This window comes from Lepidochelys olivacea (assembly GCF_965140295.1).
Source record: "Lepidochelys olivacea isolate rLepOli2 genome assembly, chromosome: 13".
NCBI classification, from domain to species: Eukaryota; Metazoa; Chordata; order Testudines; family Cheloniidae; genus Lepidochelys; species Lepidochelys olivacea.
Window position 1 is genome coordinate 26,232,031 of NC_140423.1, and position 21,147 is coordinate 26,253,177.

The 21,147-nt window shown below is 46.6% G+C and overlaps 1 protein-coding gene across 3 annotated transcripts in view; it reads right to left on the bottom strand.

Moving 5' to 3' along the window:
• The window catches only part of TP53INP2 (tumor protein p53 inducible nuclear protein 2), a 56,770-nt gene extending 42,707 nt beyond the window's left edge, over positions 1 to 14,063 (bottom strand). Inside the window, exon 1 of one of the 3 annotated variants that reach the window (XM_084645708.1) lies at positions 13,750 to 14,063. The gene's annotated coding sequence lies outside the window, so the exon portion shown is untranslated. The remainder of the gene's footprint in view (positions 1 to 13,749) is intronic. The other 2 variants (XM_084645709.1, XM_084645710.1) reach the window with 2 other exon arrangements.
• Positions 14,064 to 21,147: the final 7,084 nt, after the last annotated feature.

Genomic DNA, 21,147 nt, shown 5'->3' on the forward strand with positions numbered 1-21,147 from the left:
GGGGTTCTTACTAATGGGAATGCAGACTCTGGGCCAAATCTCCAGCTGTTGTAAATCAGTATAGTGCCACTGACTTCAATGGAGCTCTCCTGACTTAAACCAGCTGATGAATTGGCCCCCATGGTATTAACTGTAGACTGGCTTGATGGGGGGTCTTGCTAGTGTGAAATAAGTGGTTGTGTGAGGATAGTCACCAGGCCTGGCTCAAGGCAAAAGAGAAAGTGGGGTGGCCTTTGGCTTATTCTTATGGAACCTGCCCATACTGACACCAACTAAGCAACACCCTCAGAAATTGCTGTCGACTGGTTCCCCCTTTGGGGAAGATGGGATAGCAGTAACATGCTACTTGTGTCTTAAAGTGACGGTGCCCCGCCTCGCTCCCTCACCAAGTGTTTTATTCTGAACCACTGGATGCTAAAGAAAGAGCAGCAAATTGTTTCCTCAGTTTGTCTGTAAAGGGGCCTTAAAAACCCTGGTGATGCACCTGGTGGAGGGGATTCTGAGTGCTGCATTTTTCCAAGCTAGAGTTTAACACTTAAGTCCTCCAACTTGCTCCTTTCCCCCATAGAGTCAGGGAATCCCCCCTGGTGAGTAGGTCTCAGCTCCTTGCCTGAAGGAATTAGACCCACATGGTTTGTTACAATTACCTGAGCCTAAAGCAAAATAAACACAAGGAGAGAAGATGGGGCACTAGTACGGCCACTTCTACACACACAAGGTTTGTCTTCACTGCAAAGTAAACCTGGGAGTTACTGCTGAGCCCTCCTCCTTCCCCACACGCCATCCTCTTGCCCAGGTTTGGTGGTGCTTTTGGCCCACCTGGAGCTGTAAACTAAAACCTAGGTGCTGCTTTCACTTAGGCTGGTAACTGGATCACCTAGCATTGAGGACACAAATTAAATCACTTAAGTTATGATTGTCCTCCAGAGCCTTCCACAATTCCACCTGGGCCCAGGCAAACAGACTAGTTATCTGACAATTCACCAGGAATTCAGCTGCTAAGCTTACTGTAGTGCAAAGACCCATGGGATATGCCCCCAGACAAGCCCATCAAGAGAAATCTGGGGCCCACTTCCCCCACTTTATTTACACAGACCTGAGATGTTCGGGGGGGGGGCTGTTTAGCTTGGGGCCCTAATAAAGTTGTCCCCCTTTCATCAGCCCTGTCCCCAGGAGTCCTAATGACACATGGGGGGAGTGCAGTACTGGTAACCTGGGTAGAACCTGGCAGTATGGCTGCTCACACCTAAGCTCAGTTAACCAGGTGCCAGCCATCAGGGTTACTTCTGCAGTGAAGACATGCCCACCGTCAGCAGACTAGTTACTACTTTATGGGTGAGCAGGTTCCTTTCATTTCCTGCTCCCTACCCCCATCTATGAACCTCCACAATGAATGGAAGTGGGAAGTAGTTAACAAAAGGCACTTACAGCAACAGGTTCCGCTTTATGTGAAGACCTCCTGAGTGGCCTGCCAATCTTACATAGTGTAATCCAGGGGATGCCCTACAAGATAATGCAGAATGACTTGGGTGGCTCAGTTGCCTAGGGATCAGGTTTGAAATGCCCTGGAATCTCAGGTTTGGGCTTTCAGAGGCAACCTTCCAAGGCAGAGAAACTGAATTCCATCTAGTTGATGATCTCTTAAGTGAAACCTCAAACTGAGGTCCTTATCTCTCCTGCACAGAGAGATAAGAGCCTGAAAGACCTGTCATAAGAGATAGGGTTGCTTGGGTGTCCTTGGCCAAAACAGCAGGTTTTTTGTTTGTTTTTTTTTAACTCCTATTGCAACATCAGGCATAACTGATGCCAAGCTTGGTCATTCAAGGTTGACTGTAAAGAATGCACAAGGGTCATGCTTAATGAAGGACGCTTCTGGGCATGTTTGTGTTGTGTGTGATTCTTGCACTTTTGCCAGTACAGCCCACCAGTGGTGCAAGTAGGGTAGTGCAGTTTGTTGTACCAATAAGTTATTTACAGCCGGTACGGCGTACCGGAAAAACAAGGAGCAGCAGAACATGGGGCTGCCGGGCGGGGCTTCCACACAGCTGTGTCTCCTGAGTCCTGTCCGGGATCTGTACAGCAGCCCCACCAGAGGAGCTACCGGCGTGCGGCCACCCAGCAGTCCCACGTTCAGCTCCTTTGGCCCGCGGTTCCCAGGAGAGGCCTGCGGTTCAGGGCGATCCTGGGAACCGCAGCGGCGAAAGGAGCAGAACCCCATGCCGGCAGCTCCTCTGGCACAGCTGTACCCCTTCCCCTCCCCCCGAGCCCTGTCCTCCGGCAGGGCTGCTGTACAGACCCCAGACAGGACTCAGAAGATGCAGCTGCATAGCAGGGCTGGGGATGGTATAGCCGTGCCAGAGGAGCTGCCAGAGTGGGGCTCGGTTGCCAGTATGGCTGAAAAAAATACTCTCTTCTGTCAAAGGGAGCTGGTTTTCAGCTCTTCTGCTGTCTGGGTTTTTATCGCAGTTGTGGAGACGCTGCTGGGTCCTGTCTACACTAAGTTGCATCTGTTGTAACTAGGTCCCCAGAGTCCATTCTTGTAATGTAGATGGCCTTAGATGCTTTGTCCACTCCAGTGTTCAGAGTAACGACAGTCTCTTGTCTCCAAATAGATACGCAGGAATCAGTTCACCCACCGGTGAAATGCAGCTAATTCTGGGGTACAACATGGTTTAACAGCATGTGGCAACTGCAAAACCTACATCCATCTAACTGAAATTAAAGGTGGGTGTGTGGAAACTTCCCTAAAAGGGGACACACTTTTTGGCATATTGTGGGAGATGCAGTCGTATCACTGAGGCCAGCATACAGAGGAGAATGGGAGAATGAACTACAACTTCCAAGAGGCACTATGATGGCATTCCTAAATGGACAGTTCCAATTTTTGACTTTTGATTGGGAAAAAAAGTCAAACTTTTTCCACAGGGGAAAGACTCCTCCCCTAATTCTTTCCAACCAGTTCTAGTGTTTAGCACAGTGTAAAAGACAGTGATAAACTCCCCACAAACTCTTCCCTCTTAACAGAACTCCACTGCTGCTTTGTGGAGCACTGTGTAGGGCACCCAGGGAAAACTCCTCCAAGAAACCGCACAGGTTTGCAGACTCCTGTAGGCTTGGGACAGCATCCCATCACTTGGCTAGGTGAGCAGTCCGGCCTTGGCCCTGCCTGTGCATCGCTTCCTCGAGTCTAGGAGCAAAGTGTCATAGTGTGAAGTAGGGACTGGAGTACATAAATCTACTCCCTCTTCCCAGCTGCAAAGGAAGCTAGCCATGGAGTGACAGTTCAGACTATCTGTGGATGACCCTGGGTAGGGGACATCTGCTCACAGTCTGACAGTTAAGGGTGAATGGACAAAATCTTCGTTGTGTTTGGGCTGGAGAGAGAGGGGGGAAAAAAACAAACACAGATGGGGCTGGTGCCACCAAGTTCTGTGTGATACAAGGTGCCATCTGTGAGACATCGACCTCAAGCCTCAGAGCGGCAACTCACTGTATGCAGAAGAAACACCCCATTCTCCCCTGTATACGAGCAAGTACAATCACTGTGGTACAACATTTTGGCTGACACTTGGTTTTGGCTGGGGCTCCGGAGGCGGGAGACTGTTATTGTGGTCTCAAGGCACAAGATATGACCTGACCTACCTTAACCCTTATCTGCCCTCAAAGGATTATAAATTCCTCTGGGTTTTTCTCCTCTCCACGTGCCACTCTGCTAATCCCATGCAGAATTTTCCACAGTTTTGTATGGGTTGTTCTCCAGTCAGTACTGCCTTTTCCCTAGGTTGGCCCTTACCCTTAAGACTGACTCAGGAACTGGCAGCAAAGGAAGGTGGGCCAACTGGAGTGGCCCCAACAGAAGGAAGAGGACCAGTCAGAATTCTGAATCCTGGCCCGTCCTCGGTTTCCAGCACCAAGAGGCTACCTCTTCCCTGCCACAGCAATTCCCAGTGGCCGGACCCATCGCAGAAAATAAGCAGTCTTCAAATGACACCCCCTGAAGGTTAAACTTGCTTCTTAAGGGTTACGTTTGTCATCACTCTTCTGAAAACTCTAACCATTCCATATTTTTAAGCACTTAAACAGATTCAGATAAGAGCTTGTTTATAGGCTTTATTTTTTCCCATAGATCTGCATACATAATTAGCTTTGTTTTGTGAATCACTGTCTCTGCAAATAGCCCTAGAAGCTAAGAATAGGAGAAAGGAATGGCAACAAAGACCTATGATGCATAGGAATGCTGCTGAAGCTAGGAGTGGGAGTCTGTTTCTTCGTAGCTAACAGGGGCAGCAGATTTCAAATCGCAGGCTGTAATACTATTCAGAAAATGGCACCAGGATCCCAGAAACTTTCCATAAATACTACACAGCAGGACAGGGACTGACGACAAACACTACATTCTTCCGAAGCTGAGCTAAGAATACCCCGTACAGTCGTCAGTATAATGCATTGGAGGCACCAATCGAGTGCATGCCTATGATGCTCTTGGGAAATGCTGTTTTCAGCTATGTCTACAAAAAAAGACACACAAATAATTCTTCCCTTTGGTGCCTATAATCGTCCTATTCTTGGAGATCAAAATGCTATGCCATGAAAGAACATCTTGGGATTGTGACATTTAACAAGAACAGGATTCTTAAGCAGATGGTTTTGGGAACTATATTAACCCCATAGCTCTTCAAGACCACACCTGTGTTTTATGTGCTTGAGTAATCGCCCTCACCCGTAGGTCAGCAGCAGCACTTGAGCATGGGACCTTTGATGCCATGGCACACACCTCTAAACACCACTAGCTAAAGGAAAAACTCCATTATATGGCAACAGCAGTAAGGCTAATAGCCGCTGAAGGGGGATGCAATACATACTTTACGTTTATTGCTCTAGCAAACGAGATAGGGTGAGGAGCTCTATGCCGCCTTCCAGCATTGTGGTCACCCAGACAGTAATAAGTTTTTTGGACGGGTGAGTGACATATCAATATCTTCATTAGCATCAGTCTTCACAGCAAAGGGTGGGGGAGAAGACCTTGTTCCTGGGCTCGTAAGTTTTCAGAGCAGCTTTGCAAGGCTGGGTTAGTGCATTTAGTCCATCATTATTTAAAAAATCTCTGCAGCTCAACCTCAGTGTCCATAAGTGGCTGCCAACTAACAGTGAACTAAATCCACTAATGCATTTCCCAAAGGGAACTTTGTCCATGTTAATTGATGCCCAAAGTTAGCCAATTTCAGGATTAGGATCTATGTAGAGCCATCGACTCCAGTGGCATGTCACTTGGGCTCAAGGGTCAGTCTGTGAAGATTGAATTCAGGCTCGGGGCCTTATCAGTTATTAAATGCTGAAGAGATGCTCTGAAGTTGGGAAATCTAATATGAAGAAAAATGTTTTTTATCAGTAAGTTTTACATTCAGTGGAGAAGACCACTTTTGCTTTGATCGCTCACATACTGTGGACCAAGACACTCTGGCATTGTGCAGGAGAACCAGAAAAATGAAACTATTGAGTTTTTCCCCAAGCTGAGTGAAATGCAGAACGCAAACAAACATCATACATGAGTTTTATAGCTATTTCAAGTGACAAAATAACCACTCTAAATAACTTGTGGTGGAGGGAAAGAAAGGTGTGGGGGGTTTTTCACCCTCCCCAGAAATGTCATGCTTGGCAGCATCCCTTTAAGAATCCTGTCCCAACACCTCGCTGAAGTTGATAGGTTTTGTTCTGTCACTGAAGTGGGCATAGGGGTATTCTCACCCTTGTGGGTGAGAAGTTGAGGGAAGTACAAACCCTGGGCACACAAATACACCGCAACTCCCACAGTGAAAACAGCTTTGCTGAAAGCAACACCCAATGGGTCAAATTTGTCCCTGATATAAATCCACTGGAGTCAGTGGCACTTCACTGAGGATAAATTTAATGCATTACATGCTGTATGCAGAGAAAAGTCAACAGTGGACTTCAAGTTATTACCCAGAAGTCTGGGGTTTCTTCAACAGGCTGGGATAGAGACTGGGAGTGGATGTGTCATTACACAAAGTAAAATTATTTCCCCATGTTTATTCCCCCCACCCCCACCCCCGACTGTTCCTCAGACGTTCTTGTCAACTGTTGGAAATGGCCCAACTTGATTATCACTACAAAAGGTCCCCCCCACCCCACCCCCCGCTCTCCTGCCGGTAATAGCTCACCTTAAGTGATCGCTCTCCTTACAGTGTGTATGGTAACACCCATTGTTTCATGTTCTCTGTGTATATTAATCTCCCCACTCTATTTTCCACAGTATGCATCCGATGAGGTGAGCTGTAGCTCACGAAAGCTTATGTGCAAATAAATTGGTTAGTCTCTAAGGTGCCACAAGTCCTCCTTTTCTTTTTGCGAATACAGACTAACACGGCTGTTACTCTGAAACCTGTCATTATGCAAGACACTGAATTTAGCCGTATGGAATGGAAATCTATCAACTTCATGAAAAAACTCGTACAGATACAGACAGACATCCTCTTCCTTTCCAAATGCAAACAGATGGACATCGTACCAAAAGGACTGAAGGTAAAAAATCCATTACAATCTACATACCACACAGACTATGCTGACAGCTTGTGCCACACGCTCTCAAAGAAACTGCGGAACCACCTGATCAACATCCTCTACAGCAAACAGGGAAAGATTAAGAATGAGATCTCAAAACTGGATACTCTCAGAAAAAACCAACCTTCCACACAAACTTCCTCATGGCTGGACTTTACAAAAACTAGACAAGCCATTTACAACACACACTTTGCTTCTCTACAAAAGAAAAAGGACACTAAGCTCTCTAAACTACTACATGCCACAAGGGGCCACAACAGTGGTTCCCTTAACCCACCCAGCAATATTGTTAATCTATCCAACTATACTCTTCGCCCAGCAGAAGAATCTGTCCTATCTCAGGGCCTCTCCTTCTGCCCCTCCACCCCCACAAACATGATACAGTTCTGTGGTGACCTAGAATCCTATTTTCGACGTCTCTGACTCAAGGAATATTTCCAACACACCTCTGAACAACATACTAACCCACAGAGACCTTCCTACCAAGACTACAAAAAGAAGGATTCTGGGTGGACTCCTCCTGAAGGTCGAAACAACAGACTGGACTTCTACATAGAGTGCTTCCGCTGATGTGCACGGGCTGAAATTGTGGAAAAACAGCATCACTTGCCCCATATTCTCAGCCGTGCAGAACCCAATGCCATCCACGGCCTCAGAAACAACTCTGACATCATAATCAAAAAGGCTGACAAAGGAGGTGCTGTCGTCATCATGAATAGGTCGGAATATGAACAAGAGGCTGCTCGGCAGCTCTCCAACACTTTTTACAAGCCATTACCCTCTGATTCCGCTGAGGGTTACCAAAAGAAACTATACCATTTGCTCAAGAAACTTCCTGAAAAAGCACAAGAACAAATTCACACAGACATACCCCTGGAACCCCAAGCAGGGGTATTCTATCTGCTACCCAAGATCCATAAACCTGGAAATCCTGGACGCCCCATCATCTCAGGCATTGGCACCCTGACAGCAGGATTGTCTGGCTATGTAGACTCCCTCCTCAGGCCCTACGCTACCAGCACTCCCAGCTATCTTCGAGACACCACTGACTTCCTGAGGAAACTACAATCCATCGGTGATCTTCCTGATAACACCATCCTGGCCACTATGGATGTAGAAGCCCTCTACACCAACATTCCACACAAAGATGGACTACAAGCCGTCAGGAACAGTATCCCCAATAATGTCACAGCAAACCCGGTGGCTGAACTTTGTGACTTTGTCCTCACCCATAACTATTTCACATTTGGGGACAATTTATACCTTCAAATCAGCGGCACTGCTATGGGTACCCGCATGGCCCCACAGTATGCCAACATTTTTATGGCTGACTTAGAACAACGCTTCCTCAGCTCTCATCCCCTAATGCCCCTGATCTGCTTGCGCTACATTGATGACATCTTCATCATCTGGACCCATGGAAAAGAAGCCCTTGAGGAATTCCACCATGATTTCAACAATTTCCATCCCACCATCAACCTCAGCCTGGTCCAGTCCACACAAGAGATCCACTTCCTGGACACTACAGTGCTAATAAGCGATGGTCACATAACCACCACCCTGTACTGGAAACCTACTGACCGCTGTATTTACCTACATGCCTCCAGCTTTCATCCAGACCACACCACACGATCCATTGTCTACAGCCAAGCTCTACGATACAACCACATTTGCTCCAACCCCTCAGACAGAGACAAACACCTACAAGATCTCTATCAAGCGTTCTTACAACTACAATACCCACCTGCTGAAGTGAAGAAACAGATTGATAGAGCCAGAAGAGTACCCAGAAGTCACCTACTACAGGACAGGCCCAACAAAGAAAATAACAGAACGCCACTAGCCATCACCTTCAGCCCCCAACTAAAACCTCTCCATCGCATCATCAAGGATCTACAACCTATCCTGAAGGACAATTCATCACTCTCACAAATCTTGGGAGACCGGCCAGTCCTTGCTTACAGACAGCCCCCCAACCTGAAGCAAATACCAGCAACCACACACCATATAACAGAACCACTAACCCAGGAACCTATCCTTGCAACAAAGCCTGTTGCCAACTATGTCCATATATCTATTCAGGGGACACCATTGTAGGGCCTAATCACATCAGCCACACTATCAGAGGCTTGTTCACCTGCACATCTACCAATCTGATATATACCATCATGTGCCAGCAATGCCCCTCTGCCATGTACATTGGTCAAACTGGACAGTCTCTATGTAAAAGAATAAATGGACACAAATTAGACGTCAAGAATTATAACATTCAAAAACCAGTCGGAGAACACCTCAATCTCTTTGGTCACTCGATTATAGACCTAAAAGTTGCAATTCTTCAACAAAAAAACTTCAAAAACAGACTCCAATGAGAGACTGCTGAATTTGAATTAATTTGCAAACTGGATACGATTAACTTAGGCTTGAATAGAGACTGGGAGTGGATGGGTCATTACACAAAGTAAAACTATTTCCCCATGTTTATTCCCACCCCCCACTGTTCCTCAGACTTTCTTGTCAACTGCTGGAAATGGCCCACCTTGATTATCACTATAAAAGGTTCCCCTTCCCCCGCCCCCGCTCTCCTGCTGGTAATAGCTCACCTTAAGTGATCACTCTCCTTACAGTGTGTATGGTAACACCCATTGTTTCATGTTCTCTATGTATATAAATCTCCCCACTGTATTTTCCACTGAATGCATCCGATGAAGTGAGCTGTAGCTCACGAAAGCTTATGCTCAAATAAATTGTTAGTCTCTAAGGTGCCACAAGTACTCCTTTTCTAAAAGCACCATGGTTTAGCGTGTGGATTTTTGGAAGCCACCTTGGTCTCCTTTTGATGCAGATATGTAACAATATTAATAGGAGTACCTGTGTATATGTATATCAAGGGATGAACAAGCCAATAGCTCATTTTTATGTAAAAGCATAAGCCTGAATGCTAATCTGGAACATTTTACTTTCAAGATACAAAGGTCTCAATCCTGCAATGAGTACCATGGGCTTGGAGCCCTGTATCTGCACAGCACCCAAGTAGGGCTCTGTGGGTGCATGGTTGATCTGTGTGGGCTGAGCTTATTGTAGGATCAGGGCCAAAGAAATCATTTATTATAACTCAGATGTCTTTACTCTTGGCGGCAAGCACTAGATGTTAGTGCAAAATTATTCCTTAAAGAAAAACTGCTGGCATCTCATACATTCATTCAGATATTCAGTGATTTTGATGTAAACCATGGAATGTTTACTGTGACAATTGGAATTTTTTTTTTAAAGCAGGTCTCTCTGCTGCTATTGGGAAGAAGGGTGGGGGGGAACTTACTGAAGGGCAAAGTTGCTGTGTTTTTGTTTGTTTTTTTAATACATCTGAGACTAAATGTGGCAGAATTATAAACTAGATTATTCTATTACTGGAACACCTAGGCGCCCTGGTCATGAACCAGGTCCCCACTGTGTGAAGTGCTGTACAAACAGAACAAAAAGACAGTCCCTGCCCCAAAGAGTTTACAATCGAAATATGATCCAACAGATGGACACCAGCTGATGGGGGAACACAAGGAAACACGGTGACAATATTGGTTAGTTTGATAGGCTGTGGTCCCAGTGCACCAGTGGCCAGCCATTGTCAAGTTTTTTGTTTGTAGGTATTGTGGAAAAGGAGAGCTTTTTAAGGAAGGGAAGGACTAGGGTGAAACTCGCCCCTGGGCAGAACACAAAGCCCCACAGAAATTTTAATCACGGCTTCTGATACAGAGCATGTCCTTGTCTACGCTTGCAGAAAACCATGGTCAATACCTGTTCAGATGTGCCCATTATTGACATCCCTGGTCAGCAGTGGGTATTTCTTGTAGCGGGGACAGTGCTTTAATCTCCCTACGCTTAAATGGCATCTAGCCCTTGGTTTGGGCTCTGAGTGGGTGGGGGATGTATCTAGCCCTTAGATTCTGTCTACAATAGGGAAATTTACAAAATGATTCCCCCCCACACTTCTGACCCCAGGGCTTCTACTAGTTCTAGCACTGCTGAACCGAAGCTAAACTCCCTTTCCCCATTCCTAAGAACCCACAACTAGAGCCAGATTTTCAAGGGCTCAGCATCTCGCAGCTTCTATTGCTCTGGCCAGTTAATAATGTAGGTGACTTAAAGGAAGCTGCTGACTGCTAAGCCCTTATGAAAATCTGGCCCCTAGAGTAGACGATGATCTAATGACTTCTAACCACCTGAAAAGCAAGTGGTAAGAACAAGTCCAGCAGCCAGAATTTGCCTGCCGTAGGGCTAATGTGCAACTAAACAAGTTCAGCTGAACAGTGAGATTTGTGGCTGTTCCTGTAAACTTCCATAGTGCAGAGAGGTTTGTAGCATACACTTCAATGGGCCAGTGCTGGTATTTGCATCGGTCAATCTGCTCAGGCCTAACATGAAAGACACCAGGGCCTTCAGCAGAGCATTTAAGCCTATGCCTAAATCCCACTGAAGTTAATAAGACTTCATAGAATCATAGAATATCAGGGTTGGAAGGGACCTTAGGAGGTCATCTAGTCCAACCCCCTGCTCAAAGCAGGACCAATCTCCAATTTTTGCCCCAGATCTCTAAGTGGCCCCCTCAAGGATTGAACTCACAACCCTGGGTTTAGCAGGCCAATGCTCAAACCACTGAGCTATCCCTCCTCATGCATGCACTTAAGTGCTTTGCTGAATCGGGGTCTAAAAATCTAACTAGTCAAAACTTCAATAATATGGGATGTACAGGATTTAGCTTAAATAAATCTATAACTAGCATTTCATGATGGCAGCATTTCCAGCCCAAATAACTTATAAGAAAGGGATTACACCAGTTTTGTATGGGATCCATTTGAAAGTTGTTTGATCTCAAAAAGTTTTTGAGTTTCAGACCTACTCAAGCAGTTGCAAATAATGTTTTAAAGTATTTTCTCTCTCCCCTCCCCTATTAGCTATATTTATGGAGCCGCCATACCACTAAAATAACTTTCCTATTTATTTTTTCTAGTTAATGAAGCAATCTAGGATCTGCATTACTGATTAGGTATTAAAGGATATTTAATGTGGAACATTTTTATCCAGCCGTAGCGTTTCATTTCACTCAAGTACTATGGCATAGCTGAACATTTTGTCATCTTAATGGTATGAAAAAAAATAGGTTAGGTTTGCTAATCTGCATGTGACAACACCAAATTATATATAGCCATTAATATAGCTCAGTGAAGCAACCTCTGAGTTCTGGCTAGCAGTGTAGCTAGCGCTAAGGATAACTTCCTAGATCAAAGGTGAGCATTAATATCTCCCCCCCTCTCCCCCCTTGCTCAGCCTTATTCAGTTGAGCAGCCTGACCTTGCCTTGCTCGGTAAGGCAAAGATAAAAATATTACCCACTGTCTTTTGCCTACAAAGCTGTCAAAGGAATGTTCTGCAAACCAGCACTGAGGACATTACATCCCTCAGCACAGGTCAAAAGAGGACAACTTCAGTATGTGTTGTGGAGGAGGGCTGGGTTCCAATGTCATATGCAAATCACGCGCACGTCACCACAGGCTTCCAGCCAATGGGAATAGAGATCCGCCTTTAATCTTAATCCGTTGGTGGAGAAACAAACAACAAATAGAGACAAGGGGGTATTGACTGGAGCGGTGCAACTGGCCACCAGTTGTTTTTTTCTGCAGACGCGGGGGAGGGGGGGGACGGGGGGTGGAGAAATCTGCCCCCTTCCAGGAGCCGGGGCTTTGTTCCTGTTTATGTTCTCGAGGAGGAGGCGAGCCAGGAGCCACCCTCCTTGGCACCACTGCCAGTTTCCAAAGAAGGGTTGGACAAACACCCAGCCCCGTGGTGCCCATACCACGGCTCTGGACAGCCTCTGTCCTTCCCTAGGCAGGCTTGGTTGCCAAAACCCGAGCGGATCTGGTGCAATTCGCGCTCTCTTGTGCATACAAGCGAGCAATGCTAACCCTGCAGTGAAGCAGGGGGCGGGGGGAGGGAAGAAATGGGAAATCGATCAGGAAACAAGCCAGACACCAACTTCGCTTTGCCCATCCACTGTAAACGCCTGCGGGAGAGAAGTGTATTAGCCGAACAGAGACAGGCCCGATTTGGATCGTCTCAGCATAAGCCGCTGTCTCTGGCTCGGAGAAACAGCTTGAGCCAAAGCAGCAGCCGCAGCACGTCACCCCTCTGACCTGCAGTTGATTGGGGTGTACACTTCCCACTCGCCTGCTATGACCTAAACGGGCTCTCTGCTCCCCTCCCCTTCTCTTCGTGTGCAGTACTGATTTAAACCCCACTGCTTGTGGCAAAAGGGAGTCGAGACAAACGGCTCCTCCTGCATATGAGCTGGAAAGAGAGGAATACACCCGCCGGATCCCGAGTCCCAGTGCATTGTTTTTGGCGACCTCGTATGTCTTTTGTTTAGTACCAAATCCAAGCAAAATCACCATCTTATGTAGTTAGGAGGATTGAGGTTTAGCTGGAGCCGTTTGCTCTCACAAACCTGCCTCGACATTATGATCACCCCCCCCGCCGCCCCATTATTGGGAAGCCAAGGAGAGAGAGAGAGAGAGACTCTTGTGTGGTTGAAGTAAGAGCCTCTCTCCAGATCCAAAATGACCCTGTTCTTTCACCCTAGTCACTACAGGCCACGGCTGATGTATAAAAACAACAAAAGACCAACCCCTCTTCATAGCTTAATAGTCTCCGTTTGCTGTAGCTCAGGAAAGCTTATGCTCAAATAAATTTATTAGTCTCTAAGGTGCCACAAGTCCTCCTTTTCTTTTTGCGGATACAGACTAACACAGCTGCTACTCTGAAACCCAACAAGGTAATGAGCTCTTTTCTCCCTTCCACCCAACAGCCACTTCAAATCGTAATGCACACAACGTACTAAAACACAAAGAGATGCTCCTGCCTGCACACAGCCAGCTAAATACAAAGGGACCTTAAATCACACACCAGCGAGAAAATAGATGGCTCTTAAATCTTAATACACCCTCACACCGAGATTTTAACAAACACCCAACCCATTCAATTCAGAGAGAGAGAGAGAGATCTTAAAAACGTAAACAACATTATATATGTGTATATATATATATACTGCCCGCAGTACAAAGAGATGGCTCTCAAGTTTGAATTTAGCCGGCCACATTTCAGAACAGAGGATGGCACTTACCTTGCCTTTAATGTCAGCAATTATTTTGTAAACAACACCGCAAGAAACCCACAAGATTTTTAAAATATCGTAAAGCACCAGCTTCAGGCAGTCTGTGAGGTAGTTTTAATTAAAATCAACAACAATATTATAAATGGAAATTAAAAAAAAAAGATGCAGGAGGTGGTGGTGGTGGTGTGTCTGTTCTTCTCAGAAGATATGCACCATTGCAAGCTGTTGGCGGCGGCTGCAGTTGGGGCCGGACCCTCCCTCCACTGGCTTCAGGGTGATTATTATTATTTTCTGTTATTGCTGCTGATCTCAGACCAGATCAGAAATTAGAACGTCCAAACAGCTGATTGTGGCGTCACAAAGGGGCCAGCCCGTCGAGGGCGTAACCCGGCGGACAAGCAGCCAATGGGAGGCAGAGCTGAGTTGGGGCTGGGCTTCAAGGACGCGCCCCTCCGAGGGGATGGGGGAGGAGTCGGAGCTGCTCCTCGTAAGAGCCGGGACCCGTGTGGAGTCTGGGGTGCGGCTGTGGGGGGCTTCCGATTGCCGGCTGCAGCGTGGCACTAGGCAAGGTCCGGGCTGGGGGTGCGGAACTGAGCATGCGCCTCCTCCCCACTCTGTCTTCGGGAGAGAGCAGCAGCCTCCCCTGACCCCAAATGCCAGGTCTTCAGTGGGCTTCCCAGGAATCTGCTCCTTCGCCCCCTTGCAAGCAGGATAAAGGGCAGCCCAGCCCCCGCCTTCTGCCCGTCCCACCCACACGGGACTCCCTTCTTCTTCTCCGTCTGACCTTGGGCACGCTGGGTGGCCTCTGCTTTCCCATTTCAGCCCAGTAGCCAAATGCAGGGGTTGGGCAGTACCTTGTTGGAGTGCCCATAGAGAGAGAGAGAGAGAGAGAGAGAGTGTGTGTGTGTGGGGTTGTGTGTGGGGTTGTGTGTGGGGTTGTGTGTGGTTGTGTGGTTGTGTGTGTGTGTGTGGGGTTGTGTGGTTGTGTGTGTGTGTGTGTGTGGTTGTGGATGCTGAATTTAGAAGCAACTGCCTCCTGCCATCCTGTGACTGTTGAGCGGTTTGAAATATGAGCACTTATTACCACCCCCCAGTCCCAAGGTAGGTGAGGGTGAACCCACTTCAATTGAATTTCAGTTGCTTTTTCCTGGAAACTTCGCACTAGTATTTTGTTATGGAGCATAATTAGCCAGGAGGCACATGTGTCTCTGTATTAGTCCCTGTTCTAGCCATACACCTAGCTGCTAATGCACCTTCCCTCCCCTCCGCACCTGAGACACGAGGTATATTTGTCTTGTGCTCTCCGAACATGCTTACTTAACAGATTCTTACATATTCACGTCTGCAAATTAATTTGGAAATATTGGAAAATTATAGACTTTAACTGATTATAAACCACACCCACGGTCAGCTGTTTTCTTCATTGCCCTTTTGTTTTTGTTTTGTTTTATGCTTTTCATTAATTTCCATGCGAGCTATCACTACCTAGTTGCAATTTGCAGGCTTGTTTGCTCTTCACTTGGTATATGTGTTTTATCTACTAAAATAATTTGATTTGGATAATGTGGGTCGCTTGAATCCTATTTATATAATTTTTTTTACAGAATTGTAATGTAGGGAGATGCATTTTTGTCTTCAAATCTTGTGATCGTCTTAGAATAGTTTATGATCACAGACTGGACACAAGTCAACAATGTGATGCAACCACAAAAAAGGCTAATATCATTCTGGGGTGTATTCACAGGAGTGTGATACAGGAGATAATTGTCCTGCTCTATTCTGTACTGGTGAGACCTCAGCTGGAGTACTGGGTTCAGTTCTGGGTGCCACATTTTGAGAAAGATATGGACAGATTTGAGAGAGACCAGAGGAGAGCTACAAAAATGGTAAGAGTTTTATTAAACCTGATCTCTGAGAAAAGATTAAAAAAAACTGGGCATGTTTAGTTTTGAGAAAAGAAGACTGAGGCAGGACCTGTTAAGTCTTCAAATACATTAAGGACTGTTATAAAGAGGACGGGGATCAATTGTTCTCCAGGTCCACTGAAGGAAGGACAAGAACTAATGGGCGTAATCTGCAGCAAGGGAGATGTAGGTTAGATATTAAGGAAAATCTTTCTAACTGAACTCTGGAATAGGCTTCCAAGGGAGGTTGTGGAATCCCCATTACAGGAGGCTTTTTAAGAAAAAGGATAGACAAGTACATGACAGAGATTGTCCAGGTTTACTTGGTCCTGCCTCAGTGCAGGGGGCTGGACTTGATGACGTCTTGAGGTCCCTTCCAGCCCTTCATTTCCATGATTCTCTGAAGGATGAGCACGTACCGTATCATGAACCACTTTGAGGAATATGGAATATTATATATGGAGTGACATGTACATTGAAACCACCTTCGTGAAGCCAGAGACTATCAAGAACCATGCTCCTAGCCTCCACTCAGGCAGCAGGCTGGTGGAAGACACTGCAAACATAAACGACACCAATGAGGCACAAATACAGGAGATCCTCAAAGAGGAAATGAAGTCAAGGATTGCTGCAGATGCAGTTGATAGAGAGGCCATTACTAAGAGGCTAGAGTTGTGCATTGATCCTTGAGACCCCACTAAGCACCCAGAGGCAATAGTAAACATTGTCTGTGGTTGACGGGTGGTGCCACTCTATGTAGATGACATGCTTACAGTTTGAATTCACCAAATGCAAGAATTTGAACTTAGCTGGCCTACAGGGTTCTATGACACAATGCCAAGGCTACTAGAGACACTGGCAGTGACAAAAAAAGCATGTGTAGGTTGAATCATAGAATATCAGGGTTGGAAGGGACCTCAGGAGGTCATCTAGTCCAACCCCCTGCTCAAAGGGGGACCAATCCCCAAGTTTTGCCCCAGATCCCTAAATGGTCCCCTCAAGGATTGAACTCACAAGCATGGCTTTAGCAGGCCAATGCGCAAACCACTGAGCTATCCCTCCCCCCAATTTGTTGAACCAACAAAGGTATTTGACACTAACCTTATATATTAAAGAATGTTAGGCCTATAAGCAAGTTCATGACAGATTGATATCAAGAATATTTCAACACCATGAGTTGGCTCCTGTACTAATGTCAGTGTGCAGGGACTGGTGACATGAGGACTGCCAAGGCTAAGTCTAACCTAAAGAAGCAGCTGAAGAGAGAGGTGTCAATTAGACAAACTTCAGAAGAAGTCCCTTGCATAGTCTTTGCCAGTTCCACAGTTCTTTGGGTAGTACACTGGCCAGCAAATTGTTTCAAGGACTTTGTGACTGATTTCAGAGTCGACACTGTACACGAGTTAGTAGAAGATGTTGCATATCTTGTTTTTGACAAGTACAAAGACTTCAGCACAAAGGGTGTCACGAAATCTACAGAGCTGCGGAGCTACAGAAGCAAGCAGAGTGCCTGAGTTGAGTGCAAAATACACAGTTCCCTCCACAGAAAGTCATCTTGACAGTTACTGAAAATAAGAAACTGTTGATTGGCACGTTTGGTACAGAACTCAATCAAGACAAGAAGTTGCAGCAATGACACACTAAACCACAAGCTAGTCATCACAGGCAGAGACAACACCCCGCTGAAACAAACCAGGAAGATGTGGTGATCAACAGGGAAGATGTGGCCATCTTGCATGAGGAAGCTGCAACATCCTTGTACAGCAAATGGTAGATGTATTATTAGATGACACTGACGTATATCTTACTCTTGCACCATTACCTTGAACAGGGCCTAACATCTTTAGTGACGATAGAACCCCTAGTCCAAGAGCGAGCAGTAATAGACATCCCATGCTGCTGCAGAGCACCACCAGAACACTGTACCAGGACTGCACACTCAGGCTGTGAGATGGTAGCTACCTATGTTGGCTTCAGCAAAGTCACTGTGTTGCAGATTGTGTGAACTGGATACTCCCTCTCTCTGCTGACATCAGTGCAGCAATGCCTGATGCCATTGGACAGGCAACTGAATTCATGCCTGCAGGCTACGGACAATTAAATTGTGCCACCATGTCAGAAGCATGGTAGAAATCACGGGCAGCAAAATTCAGCAAGCGTACCTCATCAGCACCAGAGCTTAGCACTTTACCACCAACTGAAGCATTTCTAGAAAACGAGCTCATCTTCAGGCATGCGTGTGGAAAAGTGCTTTGGATCTAGATGCACCACCACCTGACCCATTGCAGTGTGGATGGGTACGCAGTGTCTGTTTCCAAAAACTGTACCTGACAACGTCTGGCTTGTTCCTCCAAATATTTTGAAATTAAGCAAGTGCTCTTTTGTGTGTGATGCACCTTCTAGATGTGGATCTAGCCGTACCAAACTGCCATGTACCGTGTTCTGGGCATGGGAAGGAGGCATGGTGTGTTGCAATGAGCTCACAAAATCAGCTTTAGCATTGGCAGATGAAAATGGGGGTGACAAGTACTCACCCACATTATTTCTATCCGGACACTAAACTCTAGTTTGCATGAGAGAGAAACTAGTAATCATTTACTGCATTTTGGAATCATTATATTTGGTTACAATTCATGGTTGTTGTTGACGATATACATTTATCATTTGAACATTTTTCACCTTAAAAAGAGGGGTCAGTGTATCAAATGAAAATTGAGGCCTGTGCTGTACTCCCAGTCTCTCTTGTTTTCTGTCCCTGTCATTCAAATACGTATTGCTATTGAGACTGACCATGTTAACTGACCCTGCATTTCACGTACGGGAACGCTTCTGCCAGATTTTTGTATGCCCCAAATCATAAAAACTCTCCCTCGTTAGGGTGGATGGTGTGGGAAAGGTTCAGTATGTCAAAATGCTAAAGAGTGATCGTGTCGTCAGGTGGACTCTTAAAAGTATGGGCTTTGAGATACAGAATCCACACCAAAGACACCCCACCCTTGTATGGACCCCAAAGCAAGGTTGCCCAGAGTGGCTGCTGGACCATCTGTAAAATGGGTATTATGATACTTGCAGTGATTCTAAATTCACTAGTGTTTGTGAAGTGCTTTGCCGTTGCACTAGGGGAGGTGCTTTTAGGTAGGGCCTTTTCCTCCCTCCTGTGTTTGTACAGCATCTAGGGTCCTGGTCCGTGACTGCGGCTCCTACGTGCTATACTGATGATGAAATATTATTATTTAAGGGAGATAAAGGAGAGGGTCTATGATCCACAGTCAGATTTCTTCTTGTCTCTTTAGCAGCAAGACCTGAGAGGCAAACAACTCACTGTCCATTAGTGGGCCTGGAGGAAAAGACGTGAGCTTTTGGAAGCCTAGTAGGATTTCCACAGCTCCCAAGCAAGGAGCCTAAGGCAAACCATAGTAGAAAGGGAGCAGGCTGCCTAAATCTATCAATGATCTTGGTCGCTTGCACTTTAATCAGCCACTGTTTAACACAAGGAGAGTCGGGGAGAAGAAGCAAGTGGTGGGGGTGAGTGGGGAAAGGAAATCACATGGGTTGGGAAATAATGGGGGAGAGAGAGAGAGAAACTGCTGAGGAGATAAACCCTGTCCTGCTGGCCCCCGCTCTGTGTCCATGACAGGCAGGGAATGCAGCTCCCAGAGGAAACCAGCTGTGCATTCGGGGAGGGTGGGAATCATAAGGGAGACTGAGGGGCAATAATGCCTAAGCCCTGCCCTTAAAGGGGCTTAGGTACCTAACTCCCTTTGAGCTGGGTGTTAGGTGCCAGACAGACAGGGCAGCAGCTATCTCTAGCTGTGATCTCTGTTCCACTGTGTAGAAATACTTCAGTATGCCCTGAGCTGGAGTGAGAATGACTCTATAGCCCTGGGGTTAGGGCGCTCATCTTGCACATGGGAGACCCAGCACTTTCCCTGCTCCAATGAATATTTAGTTATTTATACATCGTGGAACATCTTCAACAGAGCGATATACCTCAGAGTACCCCATAGCCCTGTGGTCAGAGCGCACTCAGGAGAGGTAGCAGACGCACATTCAAATCCCTAATCTACCTCAGGCGGAGTGGGGATTTGAACCTGGGTTTCCCATGTCCTGTATGAGTGCTCGAACCACTGGGCTAAAGGTTATTAGGGGGATGTGCTGCTGCTTCGTCGTCCTCCTCCTCCTCCTCCATGGGTGTCTCTGGTGTGGGTTTAGATGTGCTCAGTGTGTGCCCACTGGATCAGGCCCCGAGCTCAAGACAGGCAGGGAAACACGTGGTTTGTGAATCCCTCCAGGGCTTAAGCATGAGTTAGGTGTGCAATGTCAGGGCTTACGAGGCTGTACATGTGACCAGCTGCCAAAATGAGTAGCCTTGAGGACTCCATCAATGGAAACGTGGGCGCCTGCAGCGTCTGGCAGCATCTGAGCAAGGGTGTTATGAACTCCACAGGTGCCTAGATGTTGGACTTTGGTGTCTACGTCTCCCCCGTGAATCTCCCATTATCCCTCTGGGCACTTCAGGCGAGTCCCAGCTTGCATGGCCAGAAGCCGAAGAAAGCGGTGTGCGTGCGGGGTGTGGACTGCAAGGCACAAAAACATGAGGTTTCTTGGGGCGAAACAGCCTCCAGACTCATGGTGGACAACTCGCTTCCCTGCTCTGCTTCGGTTTCCCCAGGATTAAAACCACGATAACGATAGTGCACCGTTCTGTGAGGTCTGCCTTAGTCAAATACAAGTCACTGGGCTGAACACAGGGGTAAATGGCGAGATTCTCTGGCCTGCGCTATACAGGAGGTCAGACGAGACGAGCGAATGGGAAGAGTTTTGAGAGCTTCAGAGGGAACGTGCAAAGTGCTTTCACGAACCCCCCGTTCTGCCCCCACAACTGCAGCCTGGGCAACTCGTCCCGGCTTTGGTGCCCCAACCACAGTAACAACAAGAACTCGACATGTTTGGTGGCCCCAGATTCTGATTTGCCCAGAGCACTGTTTGATCAAAGGCCGAACCTATATGTTATTTCACCTGATCCTGAATGCTTCCCGCGCTGGAGGACAGCAGGAAGCAATACAGGGATGGGACGTCTGTAAAAACAACCCTCTTAGCAAAGCCATTTAAATGGCTGAGTCAAATATGGTAGCATTAGGGCTAAATGGGCATCTCTTCTTTTGCAAGCCAGAATTCCTTGAGTGGGAGACAAGGCCAAATTAACCCTAATTGAGTCTTATTTAACTTTAACAATTTAAATAATACTTTGGACACCTGCCACCTTTTAATTGAAGGATCTTTAAGCGGTGTAAAAACACCAGTTAAGCATTGCTGCAGCCACATGAGATAGCTATTATCCCTATTTTACTGCAAGGTAAACTGAGGCACAGAAAGCTAACATCAGAATGTTCTAAAGTCCAAGTGTCGCTCCTTTTGGGTGCTCCCCTTGAAGTGCTTAGGGCATGATGATCTGGTGACTAATTGGAACTGTAGGTGCCCAGCAGCACTGAAAATTATGCCC